Here is a 19356-nt window from a genome sequence, read left to right as displayed (position 1 = left end):
CAACATGTTCAACAGAGTTAACTCATCAGATGGACATTGGCCTTTAGTTAATAAAAACGAATACAAAAAATAATCAGGGGTGGAGTTGGGATTATGCCCCCTCGCCAGATTTCGTGCTGGAAAAAAGTAACAAAAAATTGTAATGATTATTATGATATCAAGTTCTCATGGCTATCCTCACTATTATTATCGTTCTTAAAATCATAGCATATTCAAGCCAGAAATTATGATTTTTTTGCTCGCTTCGCTCGCTCTTGTTTCATATATAACATGTATATAACGACAAGTTGGTATAGGGTATGTGTACACAGACTAAAATTGATATTATACATACTATACAGTGCGTCCCAGAAAAAAAGAAACCGAGATTTATCAATGATTTATCATAACTTAATCATAAAAACAATAGACAAATGACCTACCAACTTAAAGCTTATAGAATCTCCTCTTTCATCTGATACTTAGATTATTCCTCATTCACGCATGAGTGAGCAAAAAAATTCTAAGAAAGGATGCCAATAAGTCATTTGGCGTGGGGTATCTGAATTTCAAAAAGAAAATCACATGACTAAAAGTTCAATATCTGCTCTTTTTTCGATACCTTAATCACAGAAAATGGTCAAGAATTAAGAAAGTTATGATCCTCGAAAAAATTCTTGTATGTCCATAATTTCCCCGGTTCCCACAGAAGCTATCGCAAGCAAGGTAAAAGATTTAGTGCATGGCTTATCGTCAACAAAACGGAGTGTCGAGTGAGTTTGAACGCTAGCCTGCATTTAAAAAAAACTTTATTTTATGAAATTATTGAAATTCAAGCCTTATTTCAAATAACCAGAACTTTGTTATTTTTTGACCATTATTGAGGTATCAAAATTAAGGAGCAGATATTGAACTTTTTGAAAATGTGGTTTTCTTTTTAAACCCCAGATACGGCCCGCTAAATGAGTTTTTGGTATTCCCTAATCAAATTGTTTTGCTCACTCATGCGTGAATGATAAGATGAAAGAGGAGATTCTTAGCTTTAAAATGGTAGGTCATTTGTCTATTGTATTGTGATTAAGTTAATGATAAATCATCGATAAATCTCGGTTTCTTTTTTTTTGGGGGGGACGCACTGTATAGGCTATGCTTACCCCCCCCCCCCCCGGCCCCTAGAAAAGTTCCACAACTAAGAACAAACATTTTGAGAAGCAAAAAAGGTGAAATATGATTTTCTGAATTTCATGTCAAAGTGAGATCTGTAAGGTCATTTTTTTGCTCGCTCTCAACTTTTAAGAAAAAGTTTTGCCCTATATCCCATAATTGGCACCCATCATATTAATTTTATACTGCATAAAGGATACACACCCATACACTTTTACGTGTGTGTTTATATATCATTCATTTGGCAGATATGAAATTACTCCCCACCTCCCTCATCCGGTTTGAAGATCTGTCTATGCCACTGACAAGCGGGTTATGCTTGCAGTAAAAAAAAACAACAACAAAAACAGCCTCATTACCACACTCATTACAAACATTAATTATTGTGTCACTATTTTATGGTGCAATAGAAAAAGGATTGTAATATCAAAGTGTTTTACTGTGTTTATAAAAGCTTTATGTGTTAAGTGAAGCAGATAAAACTCATCCTTCATTCCTCGTACTGTTTGAAACGTCTAATCCATGTAATCAATTAATTTAACTGTAGTTTCAGTGTTCTTTACTTTTCATTAGAATTATTGTAGGAGATAGCGCGAACGCAGATCTCCGCTACCATAAATTATACGCCCGAGTTCCCCACGTTTGGGGGAATCGCAAGGTTCAGCAAGCCGGAGTGCAATGGCAAGCCTCGCCCTGGGGGTGCATCCTTCTTGATCAATGCGACCCCTGCGCCAGGTAAGTATGATAACAGTTCGAGCGGCATAGTAAATGTACATTGCATACGAACGTTTGGTTACAGTTAGAAACATTCAAATTTGTCGTATAAAAATGTTCATTATTTTTTTACTTTAGCATACCACAACTAAATCTATATAAAAATTTCATTGAACATGTATATGATCAAACTACTTAGTACCGATGTATGCCCTCTTAAAAAAGCTAAAGGTAGAAATGCGTAAATTTAGAGCGAAAGAGTATAACGAAATGCTTACTGCGAAACTCTTCATGAATATTCATTTGAAATGGCACTGACGTCATCATTCAATCATGCGCAGTGTGCTAATGCGCACACAAAATGGGTGATGGTGCTCATAACTCAAAAATATAAAAGCAAAAATTTCTCCGTTCTCTGCTGAAGGACTATACGTAATTTTCCGAATATCATTTCAAAATCTATCACGGTCCACCCCCTCCGTATGGGGGTACAACGTACCAACGCCACTAAAAAACATACTGATGTATTAAGATGAAGCTGAATATTTTTTTTTTCAAATGAAAATGTGAATAATGCAGTACAGCTTATCTATCCGTGATACTCTGCTAAAGTATTCTAACAAGTTTTATCTGCACCATAGAAAACTGGACTGTTCTGCTTTTCTCCATGCAGGTTTGATGCTTATTACGGTGTACTTTTTCATAACCTCTTTTATCAAGTGTGGGTAAAGAGTACACTCTTTCATGATTCTTCAATTTGTAGGCATATCTTTATACCCCCCCTTACAGAATATACAACATTTTTAAAGACTTTTAAATGGGAAGTGTTGGCCCCTAACATTGTATATTCACTTGGTCTACTGCAGATGGTCTAATTCTCAGAACATCCTACACCATCAAACCAACTTGGTCTACTAGTACAGCAGATGGTCTAAGAGTCTCAGAACGATCAGTGCCTAAACCCACTTGGTCTATGATATAGCAGATCGACTAATTTTCACAACATCCTACAGACCTACACAAACACGACTATGGTCTAACTCTCAGAACATCCTACACCATCACGGTTTAACCCACTTGGCCTATCAATTTGGTTACATAACCATTTGGTCCAATACTCACTTAATCTGACTGCAGTTTGTCATGCCCAGATCATTAGCCAAGATGGTTTATTTTCACCCCGCATATACTTTATTCTTTTGCACTATGTTGAATGAAAATTTGGTCCATTAAAGGTTCGTTTATAAAAGACTAAATTTTGTTAGACCAAATAATAATAAGACGGCTAAATGTCAACCATGCCAAAATCATGGGAGTCGAAGATTATCCTCTGTTCATGGGGGGGGGTCAAGGGGGTCAACTATTGTTGTACCCCTTCCCCCCAAAAAAAGAAAAAAAAACTTTCTCCTTAATCCTCTGCTCTGAAGCATAATATGGCCAAAATGGTGGGTAGACGAAATGATTGGTAATTATAGCAAAGAGAAAAATAGAATGTAGACCAAGTGAAAGTCACCGAAACTTCGTCAAACCATTCAGTGTGCATTAAATGCAACAGCAAGTTATATAATGTGCTGGTCTTGTGTGAAGACCCACGTCACGTGTCGATTAAAGTTTCATCAAAGATCGGGTCTGCGTATGTAGACTAGCTCCTAACTCACGGGACGGGCGCGGGCGGCACGCGCACTCTCGGTAACAATCGGCGCGCGCGCTCAGATTGAAAGTCCAGTCGTAATCTTGCCAGCTGATTATGTCTGCCTTTGTTATTGTTTACATAATGGGAACACACATGCACTCTGATCTTTGTTCGAACCGTACACCGTACCCGAGCTCGCTCGCAACTCAGGTTATCTTTAAGTTGCGGTAGAGAATGAGCCAACGTTACATCACTGCCGAGAGACGGACATGATCTTGAACATCGTTCCAGGAGTTGACGAGAACATCATGAACGTGAAGAATTATTGAGTACAGACTACACTTACACGTACACTAGATCTACAGTCAATCGTCTTCAAGTAATCAACTTCAAGCTGAGCTGACTAACGACAATGAGTAACGTTAATAAGTAAGTTCAAGAGCTAGACTCTAGTCTCTAGAGAGAGCGACGGCAGTGAATTTTTAAAATTTATTTTCTGCCCAGGCAGGTCACTTCCCTCATCATGCTCATGGCTCATGCCATGCATGGACGCAATCCCTAGTTTGATTTGGCATTTCATTTTATTTTGAGCGACATGGTCTTGACTTTTATTCAATTCGAACATGTCAAAGCAGCATGAACATTAAATAGTAAATACTAAATGCAGACCGCTTCCAAAGTTCCTACAAAATCCACCTTGAAAATACCCCCTCACTTCTCATAAGCGTGCGTCCAAATCTATCTTAGAGATGCTGCAGAGCCCTTGCCTTGGACATCTTGAAGATATTAAAGCAGATGATGAAATGATGATGACCGTGCACATATTTTTTTATGGGGGGGGGCAAGTTACGTACAGTAGAGGCGCACGGCCAATATGGGAGACTCTCTCCAATAGGGGAGACAATCTCCCACATTGGAGTCTTGCTTTGCAAAAGGACAAAAGACACACCAACAAAGCATGATTTTTTTCCACCCAAAATTTTGTCTCACTGAGGTCAGAAGCCATTTGTTCTGTGTGTGAATGACAACAAAAATCCTTATCAAAACAAAAGTAGACGGTGAATTTTTAAAGTAGACGGTGAAAAGGGGTGATTTTTCATGAGGAATCTGCTTATCACATATTTATTGCCGCCAAGGTAATCCTTTTGCCGCAAATGTAAACAAAGGAAATTGGTCTCCAAAACTGGAGACTGTCTCTGAAATTGGATACCCAAATTCTTCACAAAAGTCTCTGATATAGGAGATAATCTCCCACATTGGAGACAGTCTCCAATATTGGCCGTGCGCCTCTACTGACGTATGGTTCAAATATTTCAAAGTAAATTAAAGGTACAAATTGTTTTAAGAGGGATAGATTTTTTTCCTTTTAAAGGTCACATTCAGTCATCGAATGTGTAAAAAGTTGATGCGGCCTGCGGAGTGTGAGTTTCCTCAGAAAGTGAAAGTCATAGGTGCACAATGTGAATTAGCCTGCCAAATATGCCAAGCTGCCATTAAGTCTGCCAGATCAAGTGAATATTCAATTTTCTTGTTTTTATTGTCGAAATTCACGACGTATTTCAATTTTGAAATTGATACAAATTGTGACCAGAATCAGGGGCAGATCCAGGATTTTTCATAAGTGGGGGGGGGCACATTTTCCCAAGGAAAAATTTGACAAGCAAAAAATTGAATAAAAAAAGGTCTTCACTTTCAAAGGGGGGGGCACACTTCAGCCATAACAATTTTTAATTGTGCTTCTCAAAACGGGAGCATGGTCTGGCTTTTCCTCCCCCCTCTCTGGATCCGCCAATGCCAGAATTCAGAAAATCTACAGTCACGAGAAATTAATAATGTACAAGGATTTTTCATGGAAGAGGAGATGTTTGGCTTTAAGATGATATCTAAAATAAATCTTTACCCTCTTGACAAATACCCCTTTCATAAACCCAATTGAAATGAATTAGGCGGCTAATAGCAGCATAATTTGGTCGTAAAATTGGAGGAGGACAAGAGTTATCCGCATTACTCTGATGCTGCTATTATCCGCATAATAGCAGCATCGGGATAAGATTTTGAGTTTATGAAAAAATTGAACGCATTTCCAAATAATGCGGATAATTGCCATGGTGCGGTCACAAGGTCACCCTTTTCCAACACAACCGCATCGGAGGGGGCGTGTCCAGTTGTCATGGCGATTATCCGCCTTTTTCAGGACGAGCGCTCGTAAAAATAATGCGGCTTATTTTCGGAGTTTATGAACGCAGTTTTTATTGAATTATCCGCATTACTCTTAGGCGGCTAATTGGAGGATAGGTTTATGAAAAGGGTAAAAGAAATTTGCTACCTTTATTTTTGAAAAAAAACAAGGGATTTACTTTGGTCAACCTGCCCAAGTACACTTACTGTTAACCTCACTCTATTGATTGTGTGATGTAACAATGAGAGCATTATTTACTACTGAATAAAGTTTTCAATAGGATGAACGACTAATTGATCAAACACATCCTGTGCATTTTTATGGACCAGTATTGCTGCAAGAGCTTATGAATAGGCCTACCAAGTTTGGAGATGGATTTCAAAGCGAGGGATGTATTTTGGTTGGCACCAGTGGGAGGAGTGGATTGTATGAAATTGATATGTGTCTAAATAAAACTGAGAATAACAATTGGCGCTGATTTTACAACTCTTTCGATACCCCCCCATGAAACCAGGGCAGTGTGACTAAAGGGTGTTGCAAGAAAATATTTGCAATCGATTGCAAATATATTTCACAACTGATAGATCAACGTTAGTCAGATTGAAATACTTGTTTCAAGGAGCAGATTAGCAATCAATCGCAAATTTGCAATTAATTGCAAGACATACGTGTATAGTTAATTTAGGGATAAACATAGACTTGCAATTGATTGCAAGTTTCTTGCAACACCCCATAAGGCCTTGGTGTTACCTCGTGTATGCAATTTTCTAGATGTAGGTGCTTTCGACGCCTGTTCAACAAATAGGAACACTTGATTTGCTTTGTTTAATGCCCACCAGCCACACGGCCTTCATATCAATCTGAATTTGGATTTATGTGGGTGATGCAGGGATTCAAGACTAAGACATGCAAAAATATGTGATGTTCATGTTTGTCAATATATGTCTCATACAACTTTACAATCGAGATCTCTATCTAGAGAGTATTGAATACATTGTAGTTCATCTTTTGTATAGATAATTTCTGAGTAGAGCAGGGCCCGTCTTACAAAGAGTTACATGTATGATTGATATAATCAATCGTAACTCTATGGAAATCCATCAGTGTCACAATTTTTTCTACTGGTAATTCACAAAACGTCTTGTAAATAGAGGTGAACAAGCCAAATTTTCAAGAAATCAATACATTTATGAATAAACATATCTAGAAAAAAATGTTGAACAAACATGCATTTTCGATGTTTGCATTGCTGGCTTTCCATAGTTGAGTGTGATCAGGGTCCTGTAACATAAAGGCTAGCGATTGATTGTAAGCAATTTTTCAAGATTGATTGTACACTGTAGTGAATGGAATCAATCGTAGAAAAATGTTCTAGGATCATTGCTAAGCTTTGTGTTACAGGCCCCTGATCAATCCACAGAGATATCTCTATCCTGGATCAATCGCAACTCTTTGTCAGACAGGACCCATGCCTTATATTTTGACATTTTTAGGCCAGACTGCTTTTCCAGCTATATTTGTATTAAAGCACAAATGGAACAAAAAAATTGAAGGTCACAACTAATCTCTGAGGTCACTGAGAGGAGGATTATGAGTTTAGGACCAGTCAAAAGGGCCTGTGATGGTCTTTGTAAGTCTTGAAAGAGGTTTAAAAAGGGATGGTCAGGGCAGCCCTGACCATCCCTTTAACCTCTTTCAAGACTTTAAAACAAAGACCATCAAAGGCCCTTTCAGCATTTTGGTTTGTGAATTTTGCTCTATTTATTTAGATATCTAAATAAATAGAGCAAAATTTACAAAGCAAAATGCTGAAAATTTCATCACAATTGGACAACAAATAAGGAAGTTATTGAATACTAAAGTTAATTAATATTTTGTGAAAACAGTTATATGCACATCATCATGAATATTCATTAGGTGGGCTGATGATGTCACATCCCCACTTTCCTTAATATGCTATTAATGAAATCATAAATGTTTCATTTATCATGTATAAATGTTGTGTCTTGTTGCATAAAGGGTCGTTAAACAATGTCGCCTGGGTTTAACCGGCCATATAGACGATTAATAGCCCTTCACTCACCTCCGTGCATGAATGAACATTACGCACGGCGCGCGCGCAATACCCCCAAAATCAACCCCCGACGATCGACAAGTGTCAAGGTTAACCAGTGAGAGTTCTGTGTCTGGAGAAAGAAGGTCAAGCCAAGTACGTGTTCAGCAGCAACAAACAGGACCTCTAGACTTTCGCTGGACACCACGTACTACCGAGGGATATTATACACCTTGGAGCTCAGGGGCATTTATTCAGTAAGTGCCTCAATCATACTTAAATAATACATTAATGGCGCTGTCCGAGCAGCTCCAGCATTTTGGTGATCAAATGTTAAACACTGCTCACCATTTTGAACCCGTTTAAGGAACACGTTTTCTGCACGGGATACCGGATAGAATTAAAACTTGTGTAAGGAACTTAGGAGTTAGGTAGGGTCTAATATAAATACGGTACGTTAGTAGTAGGCCAATAATAATTAGTTTGTGTACGTATTAAATAGTTATTGCTGTCACTGGCTAGATATAGGGCGTAAATTGCTTAAACTAGCTATTTATCTAAACGCAAAACATTCCGCCCTAACGTAGCTGCCGCCATTACGTGTGGCTGCCTTTGTCTTTTGTGAATAGCCTATTGAAATCGGGCGTGACTCACATGACTCGAATTTCGCGCCAGCGGTAAAAAACGCGGCTCGAATGATAATTGTTGCCAATTTACAATTGGAGGCAAAGTATAAATCTGTTAAATAAATTTTCCCTTTCTCATATTGGCATCCTTTTAAATAAAATTTAATATTGGTCGAGTAATTTAAATATAACTTTCCCTTACTGTTCTCTATAAGTAAATATAAAAGGAAAACCTGTAGTTTAAATTCCTTATGCTTATTTAGGTTCTCTGCTATCACAGGCGGTCTCATTTAGCATTTAATGTAGATTTAATTGTTCTCTTTTTGCAATTAAATTTTGTGACCCGATTATTGTTTCCATTTCATGATATTTGCTCTTATTTTTGGAATCAATATTGTTTCCTGATACTTCTAAATCGGAAACATTGGCAGTGGTAAAGATCAATTTATCACACTGCACCAGAAAGATTACAATAAATAAGTTGATGAATGATAGATAGGAAATTTGCAATTAATTATTGTTATTTTGTCATTCTCTACTTTAGGAAATAATTGCAGATAATTGTTAATTGGAGAATCCGCTCTATTGTCACCAATTATTTGATGTTAACTTCATAACTTGTAAATAATTGATAATATAATTGGATGTAATTTTCTATTTGTATTTGCAATAGTTGAATGAATGCTTACAGCTTCAATTTGCAAATAATTGATTAACTGTTAAATTGCAAATCATTTGAATTTGCGATTGGTTTACTGAATTAAGTGGATAAATTTTAAATGATTATAGCTGAATGTAATTGATGTATTTCTCCACTATTTTCTAGCGAATATTCATCAATTGTCTTTGAATTAATTTTATTTGCGGATTTTAATTTTCTTCGCAATGGATAAGATCCGTATTAATTCTTGTGATAGGGATGACTTGTTACGAGTACCAGGCATTGGCTCTGCCACTGCCGATCGCATTCTTGCGTTACGCGAAGCTACCGAAAACATCACTCCCGAATTATTAGCTTCGGTCCCGCATATTCGTAACTTAAACGAAGTGATAGATGCTTTTGATTTTACACCTGCTGGTGCAGATGCACTCTCGAATATTTCACCGGTGCCTCAGGCACGGAGGAGAACTCCTCCACCGCCTATTACCCCGTATCCTTATGATCGTTTTCCGGCACCAGGACATCCTAGGGCTGCATCCCTCCCGATAAGACTCTCTGACTCTACTGTGTCATATGGTCAGCAGGGACAATCCCTACCACTTGACATCGGTAGACCTCAAGCTACTAGGCCCATTGCGACACCACGGGCCACAGTAGCTAAACAATTACAGGGTGCTCAGCAAAGAGCCTCCACACCCCAGAGGAATAAGGTTGAACAGCCCTTAATGGGAGAGGGGGGAAGGCAAACCCAGGGCGTGCCGAGAGATCATCTTGAAACAATCCCCGATTGCGGGGTACAACCGCACATCAGTGGCGATCCCAACGAGCGCCATCGCGCTGGCTCCATGGACGAGCTACAGCATATGTATGGCGAGCCAAGTGGTCCCATGGACGAGCCACTGCATTCATATGGCGAGCCAATTGGTCCATCTGCCTTCCAGACTGTAAAACAGTCTCGCCTTCCAAGGGAGCAGTCCATCCAGGAGGCTTCACATCTTTTGAGAGAGTTACTTTCTCTGTTTCAGATGGAAGTGCCCCCAAGGCAGCTGAAAGAGGATCAATTTAATGGGTCGTTTCCCCGAAGACCAAGGGATGATCTCTATTATGATCGATGTACTCATATTCGTGATCGATATCTCCCTGACGATCGTGATTGTTATCATACTCGTCAGACTTACGATCGGACCCCAACTCATGCTCTAAGGGATGATGATTTTTATCCCAATCAGGGTGGAAACCAGAGGGGATATTCAGCATCAGTAAAGGTGTCGCCGCCACCTGTTCGCCGGCTCTCACCACTGCCTCATCCCGAACTGAATCAGCCTCCTAAGCCGGCTCCTAGGTCCAATCAATTTAAGCTGGGTTCTGGACCTACCCGACAGAAGAATGTCTCTTCCGTTACAGTTCCAAAGTTCAACCAGCCAGAGCCAAGGCCTTCACCCAAACTTCAGGGCCATAGTTCAAACCGGCCCGAGATAGTTCCCCCCACCATTTCCTCAGGAAATTCAGGAATGCCTCCCATGCCCGCTCCCAGGACATATTTACCTAGAACAATTGTTTTTAATGGTTCAGGGAGCTGGCACGCATTTTTTGCCAAGTTTACATCATTTGCCAATGATAGTAATTGGGATGAACAACATAGGCAAAACCAACTGTGTTGGGCATTAGATGGGAAAGCCAGCGAGTACTACGCCTCACTGATTAGATGTGAACCGGCCATAAGCTACTATGATGTAGTTCTGAAGTTGGAGAAACGATTTGCTCCACAGGAACTTCCGGAAGTCGCCCAGGTGCATTTTAATTATGCAAGGCAAACTTCCGAAGAATCATGTGTAGAGTGGGCCGAGCGACTACAGGCTTTAGCATCTCAGGCATTCCCCAATCTGCCCGATAGTTACGTGCAGAAGCAGCTTGTGCTGCGCTTCTGTCAGGGATCGACTGATCGCGAAGCGGGGCAGCACACACTAAATCATCAACCCCTAAATCTTGATGATGCCTTACGAGTTTCCCGAATGTTCCAGCATGCCAGACAGGCCATGCAAGGCAAACCTCGGAAGGACATCAGACAGTTATCTACCTGTGTAGACCCCCTTGAGAAGAAAGTGCGGAAGATGGAAATACCTGTCCCATCTTCACTTACTTCTCACTGTTCCGATCTTAGCCTAGAAACTCGAGTCTCCCAACTAGAACAGAAATTTGATTCGTTTCAAAACTCTGTCAAAAGACAGCTAGACTCGGTCGAAGCGAAGGTGGGAACACTTCACTCTATGGTGCAAGGGCTCATCACGACCCTTCAAATGAGAAGAGACCTCCCTAAACCCAGATCGTCCCCAGGAAGGACGTCCCCGGCCAGAGGAAAACTGAGGTCACCTGGCCCAGACAATCCTTGCTTCAAATGTGGCAAATCCGGCCATTTTAAACGGGACTGTCCAGAAGTAGAACAGTTGAAGACTGTTTCATTTGTTGGTGACGAACCGGGAAACGAATTGGGATCGGAGGAACTAGCCCGACCCCGATCCACATAGCCCAGGGCACTAGTCAGAATTCTTCGCAGGTTCGTACACTAGTCCAGAAAGATGGAGTGCCCCCATTCCCTGCCTTACATAAAGTGACTGACGCAACTGTTGAATATAAGTCGGTAGTGTGCCCCACCTCTACTTCACCTACTCTTGCTTCCTCAGCAAAGGTAACTGAAGAGTTGAGGAGAAATACTGGTGCAGACTTCCGAGGACATACTCAGTTGCAGTCTACCCTGGTAGAAAGGAAGGGACAGCCTTCATCTAGTATAACCTGCCCATGGGTGCTACCTCCATGGCCCCCACCAGCTGAACCAAAATCGGATCACAGTTCATGAAACAGCAGGAGCCATTGAACTTTTTGTATTTAATGCCACTGGCCGAAACCTAAGTTGGACATAAGGCATGGTAATTGGGGAAGCCTTAGGAGCTACCGCCATTAAACCAGACTTGGATCCACCAAATCCACCAACCTAGGACAGTAAGCAAGTGCGGGGTGTCGGTTTATCTTCGCCGACTCCAATCCCTGCTCACTTTAAGGGTCTTTGGGAACAGTCCATCGAACTCTCAAGGAATTACTGTTAGAATTCTTTGCCAGAGATAAATTTGACCTCGGGAAATTTACCGAAATAGAACACTACATCAACACGGGAAACGTAGCGCCAATTAAACAAAGAATGAGGCGCAACCTTATCACACCTTATCGGCCATCTGCTAACCGACAAGCTGGGCGGTTTAACCAAAATCTCATGCAGGCTATAAGGTGTTCCATTGGAAAGTCAATTGGAAAAGTAAGTCTTTCAAATAGCAAGGCCTATCACATAAACCCCAAACATGTTCATGCTTGGCCGAAAGACGAGCTAGCCATCGGATGTGATCTTCCGTCCGCAGCAGAATCAGGCTCAAGGGAGGAGTTTGTTTCTCAGCTCAAACAGACTCTTATCCAAGCCCATGAAACTGCAAGGACTAAGCTCCGGGCAACCCAGGAGCGCTTAAAAAGAGAATAAGATGTCAGAGTTTATTGTCGTGAATTCCAAAAGGGGGACCGAGTTTACTTACTCGACACGGCCACTCAAAAGGGGGAAGACAATGAAACTGTCTCCTCCCTGGAAAGGCCTATACCAACCAGGCTTATAAAACTCCTTCCCTACCTCTATTGCAACTCATATAGGAATTCCACGTTCTTTGTTAATCATGACAGGCTAAAGAAATGCCATAAGTAAACAAGAAACGGACAATTGGATATTGATAATTAGTCCGATTGATCATAACAGGGGAAATCATGAGTAATCTACAGGTATTTCCTCCTAATTTTTATCCATCTCAGGGAAACTGAGGAAGTCATTGTTTGTAAATATTGTATATAAAAGCATTGAATTTTGTTTTTGTTTACAATTGGGGATTGTGTGAATTTGTTTTTGGTTTGTTTTTATTCGATTTTATATCTAGAGATTGGCGATTTAGAATTCACAATTTCAAAATATTTGCCAATCTATAGGGCCGGGGGGTGTGTTGCATAAAGGGTCGTTAAACAATGTCGCCTGGGTTTAACCGGCCATATAGACGATTAATAGCCCTTCACTCACCTCCGTGCATGAATGAACATTACGCACGGCGCGCGCGCAATACCCCCAAAATCAACCCCCGACGATCGACAAGTGTCAAGGTTAACCAGTGAGAGTTCTGTGTCTGGAGAAAGAAGGTCAAGCCAAGTACGTGTTCAGCAGCAACAAACAGGACCTCTAGACTTTCGCTGGACACCACGTACTACCGAGGGATATTATACACCTTGGAGCTCAGGGGCATTTATTCAGTAAGTGCCTCAATCATACTTAAATAATACATTAGTCTCCATTATGATGAAATATTCAAAGTTGGGGCAGTAAATAATTAATACACTTAATCAGTTGTCAATCCATTTTTTCAGATTTTGGTAGAAAAAAATTGAATAAATCTAATTTCAGCCCACCTTAAAGATAAATAATGATAATAATAGTAGCTGTATTTATAAAGCGCCTTTTGCCTGAGGATACAAAGCGCTGCTATTATTACCCCGGCTTTAGCTCGAGCTTCCATCACCGGCGCTCAGTGCATGCAAGGAATTCCTGCCGGGTACCCATTCACCTCACCTGGGTCGAGTGCAGCACAGTAAAAAATGAGTATGTACAGAATCCAATGAAATTACCACCAAAGTGTCTGTTTGCATAAATAAAAAAATATGCGCAAAGGATTCTGGAAGAAATTGTGTAATTGCTGAGAAATAAGCAAATAAGCACAGGATTCGGGTCAAGCGTCAGGCCAACATTCAAAGTAATAAGTACACTGTCCCACGTGTCCTTATCCGTGCTGGTTATCTTCTGTGTGAACATTTTTCAGCGTAGATTTCAAGATTTCACAAAGTTCAGTTTATGTAACTGTACCAGATCTAGATCCTCGACGATAAAGTATCAATTAAGCCTGGTTTTACTGGCTTTCTCATGAAATCTGTGTTTACTGCAACTAAATGTACTTTCATTTGTCTTTAAGACATGCCTAGAACTGTTTCGCCGGAATAATGCAATGTATCTTTAAATTTCAATAACTTTGTTATTTTTTATCTGATTTTGATCAAATTTTCAGCATTTTGCTCTGTGAATTTTACTCTATTTATTGAGGTATAAATATTTCCAGCCAGAACTATCCCTTTAATATAAGTCTTGAAAGAGGTTTAAATATTCACTTCCTTGGTACAACAAATCTCCAAGGCCAATGAAGAGGAGGGCAGGGGCCAAACAATTGGGTTTTAATGGTCTTGGATTAATGTAAGTCCTGGTAGAGGTTTATACCATAGACCCTACATGTTAAATGTATCACTTCCTTGGTAGAGTTAAAGGTACATTTTGTTTTGTCAGTGCAAGAACGGCATTAGCAAAACATTTTCGTGCACCACATCAGTGGAGAAAAGCCTTACACAATGCACTATGATGCAGAAAAGCCCTTTTTGTACTACGGTATGTGCATGTGCATGCAGTGCGCGAAAGCGTGATGTTATCAGAGGTGCCAAGTAGTACTGATTTTTAGTATTAAGTACGGAAAAGTGAGAAAAATGCTGATAGTTTAATGTAAAATACTGATTTGTAAAGTTTCATCTTTATGTGTTTTCCTGTGGTATTTTTTTAAATTACTGATTTCCTTACTGAAATACTGATTTTCAACTTTAAAAATACTGAAATGTTCATTTTCAGGTTGGCAGCTCTGTGTAATGGGCGTTCTTTACCTTTACCCAAGATTCTAGAAGAATGCTGTTGATCCCAGCAGTCAGGCTTCCAGTTCTGTGCCATTTTCATATGTCTCAATAATAGGTGTAATGTCTGCTCGCATCAATACCATGATGTGTAGGAGTTTTTTTTAATGTACCTGAATGGATTATTATATTTTCCATGAAGCACGAAATACTGAGGGGAAATATTGAAGTTATTGAATTGTAAACTAAAGATTTACATTATTCAGGTGAAACAGTTCTAGGCATGTCTTCATGCATATCTATTGACATTAGGTGGGCTGATGATGTCATATCCCCACTTGTTCTTTTGTAGTTTATCATATGAAACAGTGGCGGACCGTGACCCGGACGAGACAAAGCATTGGGGGGGGGGGCACAGCATTGTTCACAAACAATACAGTGCCCCCCCATGCTTTGTCTCCTTTGGGTCATGATCCGCCACTGAAATGAAATTAGGTTTATGTTCTGTTTTGTTTCTGTTTGTGGTAACTCCCATAGGAACTTGGCAGGACAGCATTTTGCTGGTAAACGCCAAGCTGGTATATAACCAATTACCTATGAAACATTTTACATCTAGGTTAATCAGTCATAGTAGCTGACGTTATAGACGACAGATATCACTCTCGGGCCTTTTTATTAAAGTGGAGACAATGGCAGAGTTGGGATTCGAACTCACAACCTTGCGATTATGTGTCCAATGCTCTAACCACTGGATCACACGACCCGTGAAAAATTTTCTACCAAGAACTAAAACAATTGGGTTGACAACTTGATTAAGTGCTTAGTTATTTATTGCCACAACTTATTTCATCATAATAGAGACACATACACATACATACGGAAAAATGAAACAATTATGATTTCATGTATAACATAAGAAAAGGGAAAGTAGGGATATAATAATAATAATATAGGTTTATTTACCCAGGGAAGCCGCTTCAGTTCTGAAAACTGTTCTCCCAGCGGGCTCTGCTATTATTATTATCCCGGCTTTAGCTGGGCTACTGAGGCGCTCAAGCATTCAAGGAATTTCTTCCTAGCGGGTACCCATTCACCTCACCTGGGTTGAGTGCAGCACAATGAGGATAAAATTTTTGCTGAAGGAAATTACGCCATGGCTGGAATTCGAACCCACGACCCTCTGTTTCAAAGTCAGTAGACTAGTTGGGCCACAATGCTCCATAAGGGATATGACATCTGACATCATCAGCCCACCTGATGAATATATTCATGATGATGTGCAGACCAGTTTTCACAAAATATTGATAAACTTTGAAATTCATTCAAACTTTCTTATTTTTTATCGGATTTTGATGAAATTTTCAGCATTTTAAAGGTGTAAGGTTTTGGTGAGGCATGAGACACATTGTATGTAAATGCACCCTCCTCCCCCAAAAAAGATGCCTTCATATGGTAGGTGGTGGGGGCATTTGCTTTTCAGGTAGTGTAAAAAAAATGTAATGAATCTATTTAAGTTTTGTGTTTGGTTGCTCTGCTCCCTTGTTTGTATAGATATCCTCAAACATTTTACCTATTTTCATCCCTATGAGAATGTACACAATAATACAATCCCTGCATTAATAATCAAATTAAAACAAAATCTCTTTGTACTTGAATGTGTGCTTCATGCGCAGCACTGCTCGTGCCAATTCCATGATTTTAGGAAGTCTTTTTCACAGTCTTTGTAGACTTAGAGAATACATGGGAACTGCAATTGGCGACTCATCTTTCGAGGGTGGGGAAAAGACTTGTGCGAAGACTAAATTATACATGATCTTCAAGTGGCTATAACCATTCTATGATGACTAATGAGAGTAGCCCGGCCGGGGGAAGGGGGAATTCATTACTACACTGTGTACATGTACATCAACACACTGTTGCATGATCTGCCTACAGTGTTTGTACGTAGTAGTCATCGGTATATCGGCCATTTTGTAATCAGTTTATTGTTTTGACTACTGGTAAGTTGTACGAAGAGATCATGTTGTACTATAATGATTCATTTTAAGGGGGACTATAGCAGAAAGTGAAAAGTTACTGATTAAGAGGGGTTTTTTTTGTCTCGCCTGCATAGCAGAAGGTAATGACTGTAGAGTAGACATACCACTCTTCTCCTTTTCATCGCTGAAGGCCTAACTGTTCGATTTCAAATTCAGTTTAGTTTTAATTTTATTCAACCATTAGTAAATTATTATTCTCATCTCTCATGATTTTGCAGGTTAATTTCCTCTATAACTCTGACTTGCACTATATCAACTCTCTACATAATATTATTGTTGATACACACTCTAGTAGGTGTCCTTAGGAGACATTAATGCTCTTTTTGTTTGCAATGAATCAAAATTATATGATGCATTTAATCCTTTCTTGCTAGTGAGCTGAGAATTATTATTCTTAAGTACTTTGCAGACTGTCGTATTGCTTTTGTAATTTAAACTTGCACTTTAGAAATAACAAGATGTTTGTCGATGTTGAAGGATTTCCTTTCATTCTATGTGTTTGCAAAGTTTTTATGGCCAAACTAAACTTTTGTTTGCAAAACCTCAATTCATATCCTTTCATTTTAGTTGTAGTTGAAGAACATTTACCTGAAGGTCAATTGCTTTCTTGACATGGATTTGTACTTTAAAGTTTTTATTCAGTTTGGTAAATATACATTTTACATGTATGAGAGATTTTCCTGGTCTTTATAAATGCACAGCTTTGTAAATTTGTAAAAGTGACATGTTCTTTTGTTGGTTAGTATCCAAATTGGAGAAAATAAGGTTTTGCCGACTAGCCTTGAGGGTGTATTTTGCAATCCATTGTGTTGCAACTTTTATTCCCTTCTACACATTTTTGTTACAACCATGTTGAACATCACATATATAATTTTCAATGCATCATGCCACGTATATAATAAAAAAACAAACATACATTGGTATGTTCAGGTTTACAAGAAGCAAGGAAGTTCTCACTATATTATCCATTTCAAATGAATATAATTTATACTTTGAATTTTCCTGTACCCTTTGTACTATTTTGAATTTCTGACTTTAAATACCGGGTAATGAATAATATAGGATTTCAATATGATAGCCAAAATCACCCATAAAATTGGCAAAATTGAATGCTACATGTATGTGACACTGGCAACCATACATTACTGTATGCCACAATTTTTTTTTTTTGAACATTTAGAAAATCAGTATTCTACATGTATATAATAGCATGATAATGAAACGCTCATTCAGTTAAAAAGTAGCCCTCGAACGAAAGAAATAGCCTATTTTCTATTTTCTACCCCAAATAAAAAACACTGCAATGGGAAGACTGGACACCTCACTGATTCTTTTGAAACACTCAGTTCCCCGAAAGGTGCACTAGCTAAACTTTTGCATTCATCTGCATGGGATTGATTATCGAAAACCTGGTCGCTCTGGTCTTCGCTCTTCTAAGACTTCTCTCGATTTCTCTATTCCAAAAACCAGACGGTCATGGGGAGATCGTGCATTTGCATCAGCAGCTCCCCGTCTATGGAACAATCTTCCAACTAAACTAAAAGACTGTAGATCAGTAGAACATTTCAAGGCCAGTTTAAAAACTTATCTAATGGCCAAATTGTAAGTTGTACCAGTAGTGAGTTAAGTTTATTGTAAGCGCCTTGAGCACCCCTAATAGGGTGGATATGTTTGCGCATTATTAATGTCTTATTATTATTATATGTATAACACGAATAGGGTGATGGAGGGAGCACAGGGGTGGTAGAGGGGGAAAAAATTTCCCTCCCCTTTCCTAAAAATCTACAAGATACATACATGTATTTATTTTTATTAGCAATTTTTGAAGAAGAAAAATTGTTAAAATATCAAAATCACCCCATACCTCACCAACTCTCACCCGTACATGTATGTTTTCACAAACCCAAATGACCTTAAACTGCACCTGAGAGGCAGTGCTCATTACGCTTTCTAAAACTAGTTTACTGGAAACCGATTCAGGAAACCAGTTTTGAAGAACGCTTTGCTATAGCATTCCCACTTGATCACATGAAAGTGTGATCAAGTTATTGAATTTATGATAAAATGTAGATTGTTGGTTAATACTTTATGTAACCAGTTAATAACTTCTGTCGTAGTCAATGTTTTTATGCGTAATTGAATATGTTTCATTATATATCTTGCTTTAGTAATGTACCCCTCGCCCTATCACTCTCTCTCTCTCTCTATACTTCCTGTCCACTTATACTTTACTGTAATGTAATATAACGTTTATGGTTAGTATGTGCAGTGGTATACGTGCTTGACCAACCCAAGCGTACTAAGGCTGCGTTTATGCGACCTCAACCCAGAATCATGATTTGAATCACTATTTGAATCATGATTCAAAACAGCAACATGAATCACGATCCGACAGAATCAGCGTTTATACGACCATCTTTCTAACGCTGTTTCTCCCTGAATTCGGGCCGATCCAGTGCGCATCACAGTGCGCAGTTTGACCCAGGAAGTATAGGTCAACATTTTCGCGCGTGTTTCTAACTTCAAGTCGGCTGCTAGATTTTTGCTGCCGCCCGAGCTAACGCGCAAT

The 19356-nt window shown here is 39.3% G+C and overlaps 1 protein-coding gene and 1 non-coding gene across 5 annotated transcripts in view; one reads left to right on the top strand and one right to left on the bottom strand.

Annotated features, from left to right (window-relative positions):
• Positions 1–1724: 1724 nt before the first annotated feature.
• Positions 1725–1886, bottom strand: LOC121428239. Its single transcript, XR_005971761.1, has one exon. It is a non-coding gene; the product is annotated as a U1 spliceosomal RNA (small nuclear RNA).
• Positions 1887–14881: 12995 nt separating this feature from the next.
• Positions 14882–19356, top strand: part of LOC121427343 (protein dispatched homolog 3-like) — a 51737-nt gene continuing 47262 nt past the window's right edge. For 2 of the 4 annotated variants that reach the window (XM_041623689.1, XM_041623690.1), the window contains exon 1: positions 16314–16748. The gene's annotated coding sequence lies outside the window, so the exon portion shown is untranslated. Of the gene's footprint in view, positions 14900–16313; positions 16749–19356 lie in introns of those variants that run through there. The other 2 variants (XM_041623686.1, XM_041623685.1) reach the window with 2 other exon arrangements.

The sequence above is a fragment of the Lytechinus variegatus genome, chromosome 14 (genome assembly GCF_018143015.1).
Source record: "Lytechinus variegatus isolate NC3 chromosome 14, Lvar_3.0, whole genome shotgun sequence".
Lineage (NCBI taxonomy): Eukaryota > Metazoa > Echinodermata > Echinoidea > Temnopleuroida > Toxopneustidae > Lytechinus > Lytechinus variegatus.
Note: the sequence above shows the minus strand (reverse complement) of the source record. Positions and strands in the feature narration are given on the sequence as shown.